The sequence below is a fragment of the Triticum urartu genome, chromosome 7 (genome assembly GCF_003073215.2).
Source record: "Triticum urartu cultivar G1812 chromosome 7, Tu2.1, whole genome shotgun sequence".
Classification (NCBI taxonomy): Eukaryota; Viridiplantae; Streptophyta; class Magnoliopsida; order Poales; family Poaceae; genus Triticum; species Triticum urartu.
In genome coordinates this window covers 678,355,682-678,375,167 of record NC_053028.1, presented here as the reverse complement: position 1 = coordinate 678,375,167, position 19,486 = coordinate 678,355,682, and positions in this window count along the sequence as shown.

Sequence of the window (19,486 nt, the reverse complement as noted above, 5' to 3'; positions counted from 1 at the left end):
ACACTACGTAATCTTTGGAAAGGGTCCCGGTGGACTAGCTGTTCCGAATGACGCTGAGGGACACGCACCCATGTGGAAGAAGAAATCTATATTTTGGGACCTACCCTACTGGAAAGACCTAGAGGTCCGCTCCTCAATCGACGTGATGCACGTGACGAAGAACCTTTGCGTGAACCTGCTAGGCTTCTTGGGCGTGTATGGAAAGACAAAAGATACACCTGAGGCACGGGAGGACCTGCAATGTTTGCACAAAAAAGACGGCATGCCTCCGAAGCAGTATAAAGGTCCTGCCAGCTACGCTCTTACGAAAGAAGAGAAAGAAATCTTCTTTGAATGCCTGCTCAGTATGAAGGTCACGACTGGCTTCTCATCGAATATAAAGGGAATAATAAATATGCTAGAGAAAAAGTTTCAGAACCTAAAGTCTCATGACTGCCACGTGATTATGACGCAACTGCTTCCGGTTGCATTGAGGGGGCTTCTACCGAAAAACGTCCGATTAGCCATTGTGAAGCTATGTGCATTCCTCAATGCAATCTCTTAGAAGGTGATCGATCCAGAAATCGTACCAAGACTAAGGAGTGATGTGGCGCAATGTCTTGTCAGTTCCGTGCTGGTGTTCCCACCATCCTTCTTCAATATCATGACGCACGTCCTAGTTCATCTAGTCGACGAGATTGTCATCCTGGGTCCCGTATTTCTACACAATATGTTCCCCTTTGAGAGGTTCATGGGAGTCCTAAAGAAATATGTCCGTAATCGCGCTAGGCCAGAAGGAAGCATCTCCATGGGCCATCAAACAGAGGATGTTATCGGGTTTTGTGTTGACTTCATTCCTGGCCTTAACAAGATAGGTCTCCCTAAATCGCGGTATGAGGGGAGACTGACTGGAAAAGGCACTCTTGGAAGAGACTCAATAATATGCAGGGACGGATATTCTTGGTCTCAAGCACACTACACAGTTCTACAGAACTCTACCTTGGTGACCCCGTATGTCGATGAACACAAGAACAGTCTGCGCTCCAAACACCCGGAGCAGTGCGACGACTGGATTACATGTGAACACATCAGGACTTTCAGCAGTTGGTTGGAAACACGTCTCAGAGGTGACAACACTGTTTGTGATGAGTTGTACTTGTTGTCCAGGGACCATCTTTGACTGTATTGACTTACAAAGGATACGAGATAAATGGGAATACATTTTACACGATCACCCAAGATCAAAAGAGCACCAACCAAAACAGCGGTGTCCGCTTTGATGCAGCAACCGAGAGCGGAAAGGATACATATTATGGTTACATAGTGGACATATGGGAACTTGACTACGGACCTGATTTTAAGGTCCCTTTGTTTAAGTGCAAATGGGTCAATCTATTAGGCAGCGGGGTACAGGTAGACCCACAGTACGGAATGACAACAGTGGATCTGAAAAATCTTGGGTACACTGACGAACCGTTCGTCCTAGCCAATGATGTGGCACAGGTTATCTATGTGAAGGACATGTCTACCAAACCGAGAAAAAGAAAAGATAAGCAAGCGAATACATCATACGATGAGCCAAAGCGCCACATAGTTCTTTCAGGAAAAAGGGACATCCTGGGAGTGGACGGCAAGACAGGCATGTCTGAAGATTATGAAAAGTTTCATGAAATTCCTCCCTTCAATGTCAAGGCTGACCCAAGCATCCTGATAAACAATGAAGATTATCCATGGTTACGGCGCAATAAGCAAATGACACAAGCGAAGACAAAGTGAAGACTTTCTCCCGCAACTATTATGATGATACCATGCCAAATTTGTAACAGACGAGTATGCTATGCCAACTTTTTCAGAGTTCATTTGAAAACTATGAATTTAGGTCGAATTTTCTCTATAGGTGCATCTATGTTCAAATTTTAACTATTCAAATTTGAAAATTAATGGCACTAACAGAAAGTTTATATTTTTTCTAAAACTAATGGCACTAACAGAAAGTTTATAATTTTGCTGACCTAAAAGCAAAAAGAATTACAAAATAAAGCAAAAAACAAAAGAAAATAAATAATACAGAAAACAAAACAAAAAAACTGGAAAATAAATAAAAATAGCAACAATAAGTATTTTGTTGTAAGTAGAAACAAAATAAAATAAATAAAGCAACAAAAAAAACAAAAAAACTAAAAAGTGTTTTCAAATTTGAAAACTAATGGCACTAACAGAAAGTTTATAATTTTTCTAAAACTAAAAGCAAAAAGAATTAAAAAATAAAGCAAAAAACAAAAGGAAATAAACAATGCAGAAAACAAAACAAAAAAACTGAAAAAAATAGGGCTCACCCCTATAATATTTTTTATGACTAACTAAAATTACCAAATTGAGTATAATGATAAAACACAGTAATATTAAATAGCAGGAAAAAGATTGACTCAAAAATCAATTTTTATAGTAAAGTTATTCATAAACTAGTGATTCACACAAATTTTAAAAAAAAATCAAATTAAACTATTCAAATTTTAAAACTAATGGCACTAACAGAAAATTTATAATTTTTGTGACCTAAAATAAAAAAGAAATCACTAGAAAACTATAAGTATTTAGTTCTAAGTAGAAAGAAAAAAAACAAAAAAACAAAAAAGTGCCACCTACTGGGCCCCCACGGCCTGAATACGACTAGAAACCCTACCATGGGCCAGGATTCAGGCCCGCGGGAGGCCCAGTAGGCCCACAGGCACAGATTGAAGTGTTAGGCCCGAAAGCCTACTTTAGAGAGGAGCTCCAGAGGGAAGGCGCACGCACCTTATAAATAGGTGCGCCTCCCTCTCAACTAGCGAGGTGGGACTAAATATTTGGGTTCGGGGCAGCACAGGCCATTGGTCCCGGTTGGTGGCACCAACCGGGACTAAAGGGGTGCATTAGTCCCGGTTGGTTTCACGAACCGGGACCAATGCTCTTGCTATATATACAACACTTTTCAAAAATTTCATTCAGTTCCTCATTCTCCCCGCCGCCGACGCCGCCCTCTGCCCCGACGCCCTGCTCCTCGTTGTCGTCGCCCGCGCACGTCGTCGCAGCCCCTGTCGTCGCCCGCGCCCCGCGCCGCCCCGACGTCATCGCCGCCCCCACCGTCGCCCGCGCCCCGCGCTGCCCCGAACCCGCCGTCCTCGTCGCCCCTGCCCCGTCGCCACCAGGCGCTGCCCCGCGCCGCCCCGTCGTCGCCCGCGCCTCCCCCATCGTCGCCCACGCCCCGCGCCGTCCCGAGCCCGCCGTCCTCGTCGCCCCTGCCCCGTCGCCGCCAGGCGCTGCCCCGACGCCGCCCGCCGCCCGCCCCCGCCAACGCCGTGGTCGTCGCCGACGCCATCGCCGCCGTCGTCGCCCTCGCCGGCCGCCCCCGTTGTGAGCCGCCGCCGTCGAGGCTCTGTTCATAGCATTTTTTATATATATGTTTTTTCATATATGTATTAATTTTTTTGTTTATAGCTATATGATGAATGGATGTGGCTATATATGTATGTATGAATATAATGTTCATAGCATTTTTTTGTTTATATATGTTTTTTCATATATGCATTAATTTTTTATTTAGTTTGTTAGTAGATATCGATTTTAGGTTAGTGCATTTTAATTAGGTTAGTGTAGAGGAAAAAGTAAAATAAGGAAAAGGAAGAAAAGAGGAAGAAGGAAGAAGGAAGAAGAAGAAGAAGAAAAGGAAGGACTGGAAAAAGGAAAATAAGAAGAGGAAGACTTCTTTTTTTCTTCGATCTTCTCCTCTATTTTGTTCATGGATATATGCTAAAGAAAACGAGGGGGTGATAGATGATGATGAGGGGTCGAGAGTGGGACGAGAGGTCGAGAGGTCTCGAGGGGAGAAAAAAAATGTTACCAGGGACGAGGGTCGTCGAGGGGTCGAGAGAGGGACGAGGGGTCGAGAGAACTAAATAAGAAGAAGAAGAGGAGAGGAAGAAGAGGAGAAATAAATAAGAAGAAGAAAAAATAAGAAAAATAAGAGGAGAAGAAGAAAGGAATAGTGGAGAAGAAGAGAAAATAGAATATATTCTATTTTCTCTTCTTCTCCACTATTCCTTTCTTCTTCTCCTCTTTTTTTTCTTCGATCTTCTCCTCTAGCTATTCCTTTCTTCTTCTCCTCTTTCTTCTTCTTCTTCTTCTTCTTCTTCTTCTTCTTCTTCTTCTTCTTCTTCTTCTTAATTCTTATCGGGAACGAGGGTGTCAAGGATCGCCGAGGGGTCGAGGGTCGGGAACTAGGGTAGAGGGTCGAGGGTCGTTAAGGGGTCAAGGGTCGAGGGTTTCAGGGTCGAGGGTTCGAGGGTTCTATAGGGTCGAGGGTCGAGGGTTCCAGGGTCGTCTAGGGGTCGAGGGTTCCAGGGTCGTCGAGGGTTCGAGGGGTCGAGGATCGCCGAGGGGTCGAGAGAGGTTTCCTAGTGTCAAAGTATTGAAGAAATCCATGGCTTCATCATTAGCCGGAAGTAACCAGGGCATGACGAAGTCCTCCAAAATTATTTTGGAATGGTGTCCCGGATAGGATAATTTGCCTTTTTGTATGAATTTCAGCAAAGGCCTTCCAAATAACGATATTTGGAAGGTTCTTGCTGAACTTTGTACCAAAAAGCAAATTATCCTATCTAGGACTCCGTTCCAAAATAACTTTGGAGAGCTTCGTACCATCATGCACATGTTACTTTCGCCTAATGATGAAGACATGGTTTTGTTGAATCCTTTGACACTATGCAACCTCCCGACCCCTCGGCGATCCTCTCTAACATGAGAGGAAGAAGAGGATCGCCGAGGGGTCGAGGTTTCCAGGGTCATCGAGGGTTCGAGGGGTCGAGAATCGCCGAGGGGTCGAGAGAGGTTTCCTAGTGTCAAAGTATTGAAGAAATCCATGGCTTCATCATTAGCCAGAAGTAACCAGGGCATGACGAAGTCCTCCAAAATTATTTTGGAATGGTGTCCCGGACAGGATAATTTGCCTTCTTGTATGAATTTCAGCAAAGGCCTTCCAAATAACGATATTTGGAAGGTTCTTGCTGAACTTTGTACCAAAAAGCGAATTATCCTATCTAGGAATCTGTTCCAAAATAACTTTGGAGAGCTTCGTACCATCATGCACATGTTACTTTCGCCTAATGATGAAGACATGGTTTTGTTGAATCCTTTGACACTAGGCAACCTCCCGACCCCTCGGCGATGCTCTCGAACATGAGAGGAAGAAGAGGATAAAAAAAGAAGAGGAAGAAGAAAAAAAGAGGAGAAGAAAGAATAGAGGAGTTCTTCTCCTCTATTCTTTCTTCTCCTTTTTTTTCTTCTTCTTCCTCTTTTTTTATCGGGAACGAGGGTCGTCAAGGGACATAGATGTAGTGTCGTCGTTGTCGGTATATACCCCCTCCCGATAGCTTACTATGATTAGGTAGCTAGTTCTATGTTTGGCACTAATATATCCATCTGTCATGTTTGAATAATAATTGCCATGTTGTAAATATTTGTAGAAACTATGGACACCGCCCTAGACGAAGCAAAAGAAGCGTTGTTGAGGGACATAATCGCAGAAGGAAGTGATGCCGTCTCATTGTTTCTCAACGAAACCGATGGTCTGGAAGGAGAGGGTGAACAAGCTGGCTACGGTGACCTAATGCCGGTGCAAGAAGAAGAACATGAGGACGGCTCCGGTGTCCCAATGCCGGTGCAAGAAGGAGACCGTGATGACGGCTCCGGTGACCGAACCGAGTCCGGCCAGGTATATATATTAGTTAAGCCTGTGCTGACAAGCTGATTGATGCATTCATTGTTTTGGTATGTACACATATTAATTAAGTCTTTGTTCTTTTTTCTAGCCCTCCGGATCGAGCACAACTTCGGTAAAGAGACGAGGCCCGAAGAAAAAGTTGAGCTCGGATGAAAAGTTTGAGATCATAGCAATCGCGCCTGACGACCAACCTATTGAACCCCTCCGAACAAAGAGCGCATTTGTTGCTCAGTGCGGGGTTCTGGTTAGGGACAAGATCCCGATAAGCATCCAGCAATGGTTTAAGCCGGCTACAGAAGACCCTGAGGTGTCTTATGTCAATGATATGCAGAAAAATGATCTTTGGACTGAGCTGAAGTCAAATTTCACCCTACCGCCAGAGGATAATCCAGAGAACCCAGTTAAAGAGAAATTAATCAAGTCTTTTGCTCTTAAGAGGATGGCAGAACTATTCAGGAGGTGGAAGAAAGAGCTGAATAAGTTTGTCGAAAATAATGAGACACCAGAATTCAAGGGCAGATATGAGAAGATCAGAGATCACTGGCCCGCATTTGTGGCCCACAAGACATCGGAAAAGAGTAAGAAGATGTCGACGACAAACAAGAAAAATGCTGCGAAGAAGATGCTTCTCCATCGCACGGGGTCAGGTGGCTACCTCGTAGCCCGGCCTAAGTGAGCCAAGACTGAGAATGATCTGGTTGATAAAGGGATCGAACCAGAGACAATTAGCTGGCCAGACCGTTGTCGGACTTGGTTCTTCGGGGCTGGCGGAACCTTGGACCCTGTAACAGGAAAGTGCATTTGGACGAACGATCAAATGAACATACCAATCAGGAAGCTTAAGCAGTATATCGAAGCAGCGCAGCAAGGGAAGTTCTTTCCAGATAGAGAGAACGACGAGCTCACAATGGCCCTCGGGAATCCTGAGCACCCTAGACGGACACGAGGCACGCCAGGCTCCATTCCGTGGAAGGTTGGATTTCCGGACGCAGGCGGTTACAAATCCCATGAGAGGAGGAAAAAAGTGCAGCAATCCCAAATGCAGGCGCTGCAAGCAAGGGTAGACGCGATAGAGGAACGAGAAGCAAATCGCAGCAAACGTACTGCCGAAGCCTCCCCCGAAGCTACCCCGCCATCTGAGCGCAGAAGCAGCGTGGCTTCCACCGAGCTGCTTCAGCCGGAGCATGCCTTGATGGCTCCTGCCAGCTATCCCGTGGATGCTATCACGGAGTCTCAAAATTGCCACCTTATGACGCAATGGATGAATTTGAAGGTCAAGGCGGCTGTTGGCTCTGTTTATCCTACTGAACCCGGCGCAACTTTTCACTGCCGGCCGATTCCAGAAGGATATGCTAGGGTGATGGTGGATGAAATAACGGAGGGATTTGAGGACCTCCAGCTTGACCACCCTACCGGTGAAGGGGAGACTCGGCTGGGGTCTGCTTTGAAGACTCCATGCCTATGGCGGAAGGAGCTCATCAACCTTCCGAACTGGACGCCTCCGCCTCCTCCTCCTCCTCCGGTGAGTCAGGGCACTCCGCCTCCTCCACCGCCTCCTCCTCCGGCGAGTGACGATCAGGGCCCTCGGCCGGCTCCTTCTTCGGCGCGTGGCGGCACTCCGCCTCCATCTCCGCCTACGCCGACGCGCCCGAGCAGCCAGCCTCCTCCTTCTCCGCCTCGTCAGCAAGGGCGGAAGAGACCTGCCGGCGCTCCAGCTGCTCCGGGGCGTCGTAGTCCTTCTCCTCCGCCTCATAAGCAAGTAAATAAGACAACCGCTCCGTATGCTCGGTCGGCGTCTAGCAGTACAACCAGAGGCGGGAGGACATACAGATTCGGTCCTTCTCTGAAGACTCCAGAGAAGTTACCATATGAGAGGACCCCGGAGGAGAACGCCGAGATTGCGCGAACCGAAGTGGATGACTGGTTTCAAGGGTTGAGAGCAAAGATACATCCACCCCTAGAGGAGAAGGTAGATCCGGTGAAAGTGAAGTGCACTCTGGCTGCCCTGGCAAAACCACCCAAGTCTCCGCCGAAAGGCAACTATGAGCGCATTATTGCAAAGACATGGGCTAAAGTGGAGCGGTCGGGAAGTACAGTCCATGATCAAAGACTGAAAGAACGACGAGCAGCTGGGAAACAAATTGCCCAGCTCGGCGAACAAGCGAAGCAATCGTGCCCCCCCCCTCAAGGTGCCTAGCGACATCGTCGATCCGAGGATGGTGCCCGGTTATGGCAATGTTGACGATTACCTGCCCGATGATGTACATCATGATACCATGGAGGTGCAAATGCACAGATACGAGTACGGGAAGCCTCTCGTCAAAGATGAAAAATCTTTAACAACGATGATGCGAAGATTACATGATTGGTACTTGAAAATCTGCAGAGAGTCTGGGGGGGGGAGTACTTTGTATTCGAGAGTTAAACGGGAGCATGACCTCGTTGGAATTGAACTGTTGCCTATTCCATTTGAGGAGTTCTATCAGTTTTTCAATCAATTGGCCCTCGATAAAACAACGATCACCTACTACTGTCTGTAAGTACTACTACTTCTGTCATTAAGTCTCTCTATATAGCTCATCTCTTTCATTGCATGTATTTATAATTATCCTCACTATATTATGCAGAATGAAGATCGCCGAATTGAAGAAAAGACAAATCGATGATATTGGGTTCATTAACACATATCTCATAGATGCAACTGAGGTTCAACATCGTCCCGGAGATACCGAGGCCAACTTGCTACGATCATTCAAAAAAATGAAAACAAAGATATAATACTCTTTCCTTACAACTTCAAGTGAGTGTTACTGTCTTGTGCATATTCGGTTTCCCTTATATATTAGTCCAGGTTATAGTAATGTAATTGATGAGTTATGCATGCGTGTGCAGTTTCCACTATATTCTCCTAGAGATTAAGCTTGAGCAGGGAGTAGTAACCGTCTTGGACTCTAAACGAAAAGATCCCCAGGAGTATGAGGACATGACTGAAATCCCCAAGAAGTAAGTTAAATCGATCATTATCCACCATATCAGCAACTTTGTTCATTTCCTGATATCAAGTAATTGTTTTCTTTGTCCGGCAGGGTTTGGAGAAAATTCACCAGAACAGTTCCGGGACTGCCGAAGGAGCTGAAATTTAGACACCCGAAAGTAAGTACTATAGTAGCATGTTCCGCGCATCTCCTAGTGATTCAAGCGCTAGTTTCATCAATACCATTTATCATTCTTGCTTATCAGTTTGATTGACCTCTATTTCTTGTAAAGTGGTTGTGGCAGGAAAAAGGGAATGATTTATGTGGATACTACGTCTGCGAGTCCATCCGCCACACGACCTGTGAGCGGGGCGGGTACTCTGACGAACAATATGAAGTACGTAAATAACAACATTCACAATTCTATTTTATTACCATCATTTGTATTGAGTTTCATTCATTCATATATATATGTATTGACCCCCTTCTTCAAATTAGATGTTTCGGAAGCGGGATAAACTCCTAGCACCAGCTCGCATGCGAGCAATTCAAGAGGAATTGGCGGCATTCTTTCTTGACCAAGTGATCGCTGAAGACGGAGAATACTATGTGGACCATGAGTCCGTATGATTATATTTATAAGAGATAATTATTGTATATATGTAGCCGGTAGTGTCGGATAGATATACGAGAACTTGGTGTTCGACCAATCTCTCGGAGAAGGAGAGGTGGTCGATATCACTTCTCTCTGTATGCATATATGTTCATGACGATCTTCTGTTTCCTTCGTTTGCTTACTAGCTAACTAGCGTGTCTAGTTCTCTCTATACGTATGTATAGTACGTAGCGTCGACCAAGCACGGACGTAAGAGAGGACACTTCTCTCTATTAATTATAGCTAGCTTACACAATATATGAAACACCTAAATTAACCCCCTAAAACCCCCAAACCCCCCCCTTTCAAAAAAAACAAAAACCCCAGCCACAGAAATGCTGACGCGTGGATGCCTATTGGTCCCGGTTGGTGCCACCAACCGAGACCAAAGGGTCTCCTGCCTGGGCTCTGCGCACTGCCCACGTGGAGGCCCATCAGTCCTGGTTCTGGATTGAACCGGGACTAAAGGTACAGGGCATTAGTACCGACACTTCAGTCCCGGTTCAGGAACCGGGACTAAAGGCCCTTACGAACCGGGACTATAGGCCCTTTTTCTACCAGTGGGAGTAGAAGGGGCGGCCATTGCTGGGACGACTGTTGCCATCTTAGTTGTTCTGGTGATAGCTACCACCAACATGGTTCTAGCCACCACAGCTGCCTCCATTAGAGTTGTTCTAGCCTCCTCCTCCGCGTTGCTGGTTTGAACCACCACCACCACCACCATGGAAGTTGTTGTTTTTCCGTGATGGAGGACGGTAGCCCTTGGAGGAACCACGACCAACACTTTTAAATTGGGAATTAATCCAATTTCAAAGTAACTTTATATTATTATATTGTTCTTTTAGAAAGACAATTCTATAGATTGCTTGCTTAGACATCGATTGCACCATCGTAATTATTATAAAAGGAGCTCGAGTTTAATCCTCATGGGCCTTATGAATCAGCTAGTCGTAGATGCACCTGAACTGGATATATGGAGCCCTTCGTCTTCAGAAGCTGAGAATGTATCAAGAAGTCATTTAGAAAAAGCAGCAACGTTTTCCTTTTGCGAGTAGCAGCAGTGTTGTCTATCCGTTTCAGAAGCCTCCAGCCAAATCGGATCAACATATAGCCGACTATGGTTTCAAATATTGCACAATATATATTTAAGTACTTGCTAAATGACAATGGGTTCAAAATATTTCCCAATTATAATAAATATTGCACGGCTCAACACGAGAACTAATCGATTTGTTTTCAAAACAATCCTTTTGGTTTCGTGCGTAGATCTTCAAACCACAACGCGCACCTACTGAATAAGCTTCCTCAACTAAGTTCAGACATCCACCACAACATTTTTTATGCGATCCTTTTGGTTTCGTGTGTAGATCTTCAAAGCACATCCTGCACCTACTGAATAAGCTTCCTCAACTTATTTCAGACATCCACCATAACATTTTTTATGCGAGAGCTAGGTTTTCCATTCAAGTATAACTACATTTTGGTAGATGTATAACTGCCACACTCCACCATCCTTAGATGTGATTGAGGTTTGGTTTGCTCCAATCTCCCACACTAGTTAATTTGGACACTAGTTGGTGACACACGAGCTTGTTTGTCACAGATCCATTTTCAAGGGCTGGCTGGCTAACTATGTTGGTTCTCTCTTGTGATACCTTTACAGTAGCGGAGCTGCACTTGACAACCTGGGCAGACCAAATTAAAGGGAAGTCCAACTATTTTATTCTGATGGGCCATTTTGCTCTCATATCTTACTAAATTTTCACCCAGCTGGGCGGGCCATAGCACAGTTTTGCTTGGCTGTAGCTCCGCCACGATACCTTTACATACTAGACCATGATCCCGCGTGCCGTCGCACCCGTCCATTTCTACATTCAAATGGTAAGATCTTTTGTAGCCTAGAAAAGTTGGATTAATTTGATTTCTGGTTGTATATTATACATTTATAGAATAACTTGTTATGCTTGCACAAAGTGCGGATTTTGTGTTTTTTTTTTCTGTCTGCCATGTTTTTGTAGGATGACTATACCACGCTTGTTTCCCTTTTTCCATGCAATGGTGAAGGTTGTATTTTCAATATAAGGAAAAAATACATCATATGCTACAGGGCTTGTTGGTCAAGTTTTTTTATAGGCATAGCCAGTTAAAATACACTACTTGACTCCTTGTTTCATTTTACTCTTGTAATCTGGAATTCAACACCTCGCTATAATCTGCGCATTACAACAAGATACATAAAAACGAGAGAAGTATCCAGGCCAGGGTACCTGAGTACTGAATTCCTGAAAGGGAAGGTTACGGAATATGTTGAGGACAGAGAAAAGGCTTGAAACCGTACGCTTAGTCTAGAGCAGCCAAATGGTGGCAATTCTTAATCTGAATTGTCGATAACTATAGTATAAAAAAATATGTTTAGGGTAAGAATGTTATCTGTCTATCTACATCATAATGCACAACATACCCTTCATTACATGCACTGCATATGTCATGTTTTAAAATAAAAATACAAAAGTCTAACCAAACCAAACCAAACCAAACCAAACCAAACCAAACATTCACAATCCTGTTAGAACTTACTTTGAATAAGTGGTATCAGTTGGTAGCATTACATGGAATTTCATATGTACCTGGATCGGTTCAGAACCTTTTTTTTGTGTCTGTGTAAATGTCAACAGCTTTGTGATAACAATCGAGAGCACAGGTGGAAATCTCAAACAAGACTTGGTATGACTGTGTGAGCATAATTCCTGAAGTTGTACTTATATTTGCCTATGCGTTAACAATAGTCTAAACCCGAGGGGGCAATTGATCAGCTTGCCGTCCTAGGTTCCTCAACAAGACACATAGTTACCTGAATGCTGGAACTGTAACAGCTGCAGGAAATTTGGTAGTGGCAGGACCGCAGGAGCATATAAATTTGACATGGACTGATTTGCTGAAGAAATTTGACATGGACTGATTTGCTGAAGATGGTGGTTAAAATGTTGTTAGAGGCTTGCAGCCGAAAAGAACGGGTTCTGGAGTAGACCTCCTCGCGCAGGAGCCATGACTGCCACCGCGGACGCGCCCACCATCCGTCTTTGCCTTTCCTCTGCTCCAGCGGGCAGGTACACGTCGACCGCCTCCTCATGCCCACACGATCTTTGCCTCTTCTCAGCTCTACGGGTAAGTCGCCGCACTCCCACTGGCTGAGAGGGATTTGAAAGTGATCACCATGAATCGCTACAGGAAAGTGATCACAGGTGGCATATGCTAAATTATATAAAAGGAATATCATGGGCATATGAGTTCAAAGAGGGCCAATTTTCTCTTTCCGCGTCCAGGAGGCCGGTATTTTGAGAAATGGTATTTTTATGGAAGTTTCCAAATTTCTAAGTTTTTTGTTGGAACGAATCTTGTTATTAGTATTAAAGGCATAAGATTAGGTCATTTTTAGTTTCTTGCATGGTGTCGTAGTCATGTTCAGTTTCATTAGTAGTCAGCTAGGTTCAAAGTATATTATGTGTATTGCAACGTGATGCAGATGGTTGAGCAGCTGGAGAAGCACAGATAGATGAGGAATACAGAAAAACCATTAGTGCATGTGCCGGAAAAGCTCTCCGTGTTTGTGTTCTTTCTCTCCATTCTGTACAATATGAGAAGTGTAGGTGTGTCCACTGCATACTCACGTGTGTGTGTGTCCATCGATCTCCTGGGCGGTCCCAACATTTTTCTCCATTGATACATACATATGTTCTCTTTTCTAAATTATGTATGAACTTTATTGCATGGTACTTGATAAATACTAGAAGATGGATTCAAAACATATATAGCACAATATTTAATATATACGTGACATTGACGATGGATTCAAAACATTGCACAATGTTTGATAAATGAACATTCCATAGCTCAGCAGAAGATCTACTTGCTTCAAGCTGAAAAATAATGAAATAGAAGATCTACTCTATTGTTTTCAAAACAATTGTCAGTTGTTCTTCAAATGAACTCACAAATTGCAACCACCATAGAATCAACCAGCGGAAGCATTTGTTAAATTGTGAGCCAAACTATACCGTATTAGACTAGACGTAGTATAAATGGTGTGGGCCTTTGCGTTGATACCAACGCACACGAGTACAACTCATTTACTTGTCCTACAAGGACTCTTATGTGTTGCCCCTCATATATACCCCATGTAGTCGCACCTAAGACGGCTTGTCGTCTCGTGCTTGTAATACTCTTCCTTATAGTGATTGCGCCTTCGTGCGTCCGTGGTTTTCTCCTACACGGATTTTCACGTAAAAATCTGTATGCTCTCGTGTCTCGTTTATCTCGTTATTATCTAACAAGTGGTATCAGAACCAAGTTCTTCTATACAAGATTTGAGATTGAGAGATTAGGGTTCTGACGTGTGCACCGCTGCACGCGTCTCAGGCGACCGTCGATCCGAAGCGGATTGATTTTCTGCGCTGCCGTCGAAACCGACAAAGTTTCGCGTGGAGGCGATCGATCGGCTAGCTCGCTGCCCCTCGCGTGCGTACGCAGCGCGGCCAGCGCCTGTGCGTTGCTGCGTATTTTACTCCGATCTGCTGCTGGATCAAGTCCCAAGGCCTCTCACTTTCCGCTGCTTCACGTCAAGCCTATCGAAGGCGCTGCTTTGTCATCGCTGCTTCGTCTCAATTGAGCCAAGTAGTACTACCTCACGTGAAGGCTACAGGAGTACAGGAGTACTAGTACTTGTTGGTTGATCCTTGCTTGATCCACTACGAAACAATTACCAAGTGCTATCTCATCTGTTTCGTTTGATCCGCATTAAATTAATTCTGCCCAGAATTTTTTCTATCGGTTTGTACTATTTTGTGTGCACAGATTTATCTACTCATGGCATTCATGAAGTACGATCTTCCGCTGTTGGACCGTGACACAAGGTTTACCCTATGGCAAATCAAGATGCGGGTGTTGTTGGAACAGTCCGACTACAATGAAGCACTGAATAGTTTTGGGAAGAATAGCATTCAGGATTGGACTGATGAGGAGAAAAGAATTGATTGTAAGGCTTTGTCGGTGTCAAAACCGGTGGATCTCGGGTAGGGAGTCCCGAACTGTGCGTCTAGACCGGATGGTAACAGAAGGCAAGGGACACGAAGTTTAACGCAGGTTCGGGTCCTCTTGATGGAGGTAAAACCCTACGTCCTGCTTGATTAATATTGATGATATGGGTAGTACAAGAGTAGATCTACCACGAGATCGGAGAGGCTAAACCCTAGAAGCTAGCCTATGGTATGATTGTTTTTCTATATGTTTTCCTACGGACTAAAACCCTCCGGTTTATATAGACACCGGAGAGGGTTAGGGTTACACAAAGTCGGTTACAATGGTAGGAGATCTGCATATCCGTATCGCCAAGCTTCCTTCCACGCCAAGGAAAGTCCCTTTCGGACACGGGGCGAAGTCTTCAATCTTGTATCTTCATAGTCCAGGAGTCCGGCTGAAGGTATAGTCCGGCCATCCGGACACCCCCTAATCCAGGACTCCCTAAGTAGCCCTTGAACCAGGCTTCAATGACGACGAGTCCGGCGCGCAGTTTGTCTTCGGCATTGCAAGGCAGGTTCCTCCTCCAAGTACTTCATAGAAGATTTTGAACACAAAGATAGTGTCCGGCTCTGCAAAATAAGTTTCCATATATTGCCATAGAGAAAATAATATTTACACAAATCTAATTTGCTGACGTATTCCGTGGTGCGACATCGCACCTCGGCCAAGCCTTTATTCGAATCGTTTTATTATCCCACCTCAGAGCGTCATGCGAGGCGGTTTCCTTGGCACGTCTTGTTAAATCAGAGATCGTGTCCCCTTATTCCGGAATTCTCATCAATACGGGAGTGGGTAACCCAACCGCGCCATTGATTACGGCGCTTGGAGATAAGCGAGTTTTACCAGGCTGGTGGAGACACGTAGTTGCGTCCACCCATATAAAGGGATAATGATCCACCTTTTCACCTACGCCTTCTTCCTCCTTTGCCTATCCATTTTCGCGCATTCGAGCTCCATCGCCCAAATCCGCACTCCCCACCTCAACCTTCTCCAGCCATGTCCGGAGCAGGAGGCAAGTGGATTGTCTCCTCCGTCACGGAGGGACACATCAAAAACTGAGGAAGGCCGGATACTTGTCTAACGACATCGCGCACCGGCTTCCCGAAGAGGGGCAGCTCCTCCCCACCCCAAGGCCCCATGAGAGGGTAGTGTTCCTTCCCCACTTCCTCCGCGGACTGGGCTTTCCTATCCACCCATTCGTCCGGGGACTCATGTTCTACTATGGCCTGGATTTCCATGATCTGGCCCCGAATTTCATCCTCAACATCAAGGCGTTTATCGTCGTGTGCGAGGCTTTCCTCTGCATCCGCCCCCATTTCGGTCTATGGCTCAAGACTTTCAATGTCAAGCCGAAGGTGGTGCGCGGCAACCAGGCGGAGTGCGTAGGCGCCATGGTGGGCAAGATGCACAACGTCTTATGGCTCGAGGGCTCCTTTGTGGAGACCCTGAAGGGGTGGCAATCGGGGTGGTTTTACATCACCGAGCCGCGCGACCCTAAGTGGGTTGCAGCCCCCGCGTTTTGGTCCGGACCCCAACGCGGCTCACGTCCTGGAAAGAGACGGGCCTGTCATGGGGCAGCAAAGGAGAGGTGACTGGACTGCAAACATGCATCCAAACCATGGTGGACAAGCAGCTCAGGCTTGTCAACGTAGTCCAGGTCATGCTCATCCGCCGGATCCTCCCGTGTCAACAACGGGCCTTCAATCTGTGGGAGTTCAACCCGGCGGAGCACCGAACTCTGAACAGGCTCTTCGACACAACGTACGAAGACGTCTGGAAGGTGCTTTTCAAGGACGCCGAGGCTCCCGCACCTGCTACCGAGGATCGCGGATTCAGCGCGTAGCGTCACGCTAGCGCGGTGAGTTGTTTGTGCCTTTTACAGGGTATTAGATTTTCATAGTTTAACTCTATGCGGGATCTAAGCTCCCTTACCTTTAACAGGTTTGGCAGGCGAAGTCCGGACAGATCGACTGTCCGACTCCTTTGCCCGAAGACCCAGACGATGCCCGCTTGGCGAAGCTGCTGGTTCCGGCACCCCATGTGGTGCCGGAGAAGAAGGCCAGGAAGAAGGCCACGGGGACTCGAAAGAGTGTCCGGCGCCCGGAGGTGTCGGATTCATCATCCAACGACTCCAAGACGCACTCCTCCCACGAAGACGAGGAGGAGGAAGAAGAGACCTCTCCCCCTCCAGCGGGGGAAGGGAAGAAAAGGAAGGCCGCTCCAACTGGGGAGGCCGAAGGGTCCAAGAAGGGGGAAACCCTTCCTCCGGACTACTCCAGCAACGCCGACGACGGCGAAGAGGAGTGGCCGCTCAGGGCGTAGCCCCTGGCGAAATTGTAAGTATCCGGATACCAGAGTAATTCCTACTATTCCTTTATTGCACAGCTTTCCCTTATGTCGAATATGATTATGCAGCCCACCCAAAGACCGGCTCGACGCGTCGTCGAGCGGTTCACCAGACTTGTCGGATGTGAATTCGCTTACGACGGCTTCCTCCCCCCGCCCTAGGGATGACGCCGAAGTCTTGTCCCAACAGGTTCCAAGCCGGGAGGAGGTGGTCCTGGAGGCGCCGCAAGGCGACCTCCCGGACTCCAGGAGTAAAGGGGATAAAAACCCCCAGGGCTCCAAGTCCGGCTCTAGGCCGGACACCACTCCGGAACCTTCAAAGGTTCCAGAGTCCGACGGGTGACCTCCTTCCAAGAGGAGCAAGCCCTCCGTGCCGGTGACCCCCATCCAACCGGAGGCGCCGGACAGTCTGTTGGAGGCGCTCAAAGGCGCCTCCATCGACGAGGAGCACCGCACCATTATGAGTGCGGTGGTCCAGAAGGTTCAGTCCGCCAAGAGCGGACTGACTGAAGCTTGTACTAGCCTTTTAACAGGCTTTGAGGTAAGTATAGAATGTGTAAATAATATTACTGCATAGACAGTAGCCCCTGATGCTCTGGCGTTCGGGAAGAAAAGCCGAATAGAGGATCAAATAAAATTCGCAGGAGTCTAACAAAAAGGAGTCAATATGCGTATGCAGGCTTCTCTGCTGGCGTCCGTCGCACTGACTGCGGAAGTGGACACGCTAAAGCAGAACTTCGAGCAGTCTGAGCAAGAGCTCGGGCGTGCCAAGAAGCAGCTCGAGGACAAGGAAGGTAAGAAATACCTTGTTTAAATATATATAAAAAAGGGTGCAATTGCAAAAAATGAAAGGATTATCGTGGCTATTGTAGGGGCCATGTCTGAGGTGGCGACCCTTAAGCAAGAATTGCTCGAGGTCGAGAAGAGGGCGGCCACGGAGCACACCGAGCGGGAGAAGTATGAGGCCGAGGTTGGCAAGGTGCAGCAGGAGCTCCAGGCTCTCATGGAAAAATATGAGAGTTTGGAGCTTGACTCAAAGACGCGAGCGTCCGAGCTCGCGGTGGCTATTGAAAATGCCAAGTCTGGCAAGGCCGAATCCCAGAAGACCCTCCAGGAGTTGGATGAGGTGAAAAAGATAGCGGCGGATAAGGCATTCTTTATGCAAAGCAAACACGTACACGTAAGTTACTTGTTACTTACCCGAATCCAGAGCTCTCCAGGAGCGTTCCCAGATCTTCCCCGTAGCGTGTCCAATGCCGCCGCATTCTATCAAGCCAAGGAAGGCAGCTCGACAGAGAAGGTGTTCTGGTCTCAGTATGCTGAGGCGGGACACCCCGTGCCCCTGAGCGACCAGCTGAAGCAACTGGTCGAGCTCCACAAGGCGGCCGAACAGGCCATGAAGGGCCTCATAGTTCGGCTGTGGCCTGGAGAGGCTCTGCTTGGGAGCTATTTAGGGCTGGTGCAGCGGCTGATGGGGGCCTGTCCAAGGCTCGAAGTCATCAAGCGCTCTGTCTGCATTGAAGGCGCCCGTAGGGCCCTTGACCGTGCTAAGGTGCACTGGGGCAAGCTGGATGCTGAGAAGCTTGTGAAGGACCGGCCACCGCCGGGGAAGGAGCATCGCAAGCCCGAGAATTATTATAAGGATGTTCTGAAGGGTTCCTGCCCTATGGCGGATGAATGTTCCAGGGATGTAATTTTTGAGTAAAACTCGCTCGTTTTGTCCTGTGCGCTGAAAACTTGCTTATATGCGCTAAGCAATGCTGTAGGAATTTAAAATATTACCTTCTGTGCGGCTGTTTATCAATTCTGAGAGATGGCGAGTCATCGGCTTCTGCCCCCGTGCCGCTAGTGCTGGAGTGTTTGGGGGATAAACCTGAGCGCTCTTTTTCCCATGTTTGGGTCCTTCGAGGGAGGCGCTCAGCCCTACGAACAAGGCAATCGGACTATAATGCGTGAACACTCTCACTTAGCCATAGAATTATATAATTTTAAATTTCGGCGAAGCCCCTGGTATTCGGAAGACCGATTTCGGGGCGCTATCCACGCCTTGGCCGGACAGAGCCGACTCCTCGCTCTAAGCGGCATAAGTATTAGGGACTCGAAAAACCTCTCGAACAGCGACCAGCTCTCGCTTCATCATGACAGTCACTTTTAGCTTTCTCTACTGAGGTGCTCAACCCAGCTCAACTGGGGCACAATCGCAGTAGTTCTCCTAGTGCTACCTTAGCCGATATAGCGGAATGTAAGGCACCAAAACATAGGAGCCGGGCAAATCCAACTATTGACCCAAGACATGATTCGGAGACGATGCATATAATGCTATAAGTTTGGGGTGCCACACTTGTTAAAGTGTTCGGACTTCTCACACCATATTGAGGGGTACTAAAGCCCCTGGCGTATTTTGGCTGTACCAAAGTGTATGGGTGCAACATGTCGTTAGGGAACATATATTTGTAAAAAAAAAGAGTAATGCAAAAATAGACAAAGGCTATGCATTGTTTATTAAAAAGGGTTGTGTTCAAAGCAGAATGATACAAAATAATGCGATAAGCAAAAGGTTGGACTATTTAACATGTCCGCTCCAGGGGCAGGCTGCGGAATGGTACGCGAAACAGGTATACTGCTCGTGATAGAGACCACCTGGGAGTTCCGTAATGCGTCCTGGCTTGTCTGCTTCCCTGGTTCTTGCATCGTTTG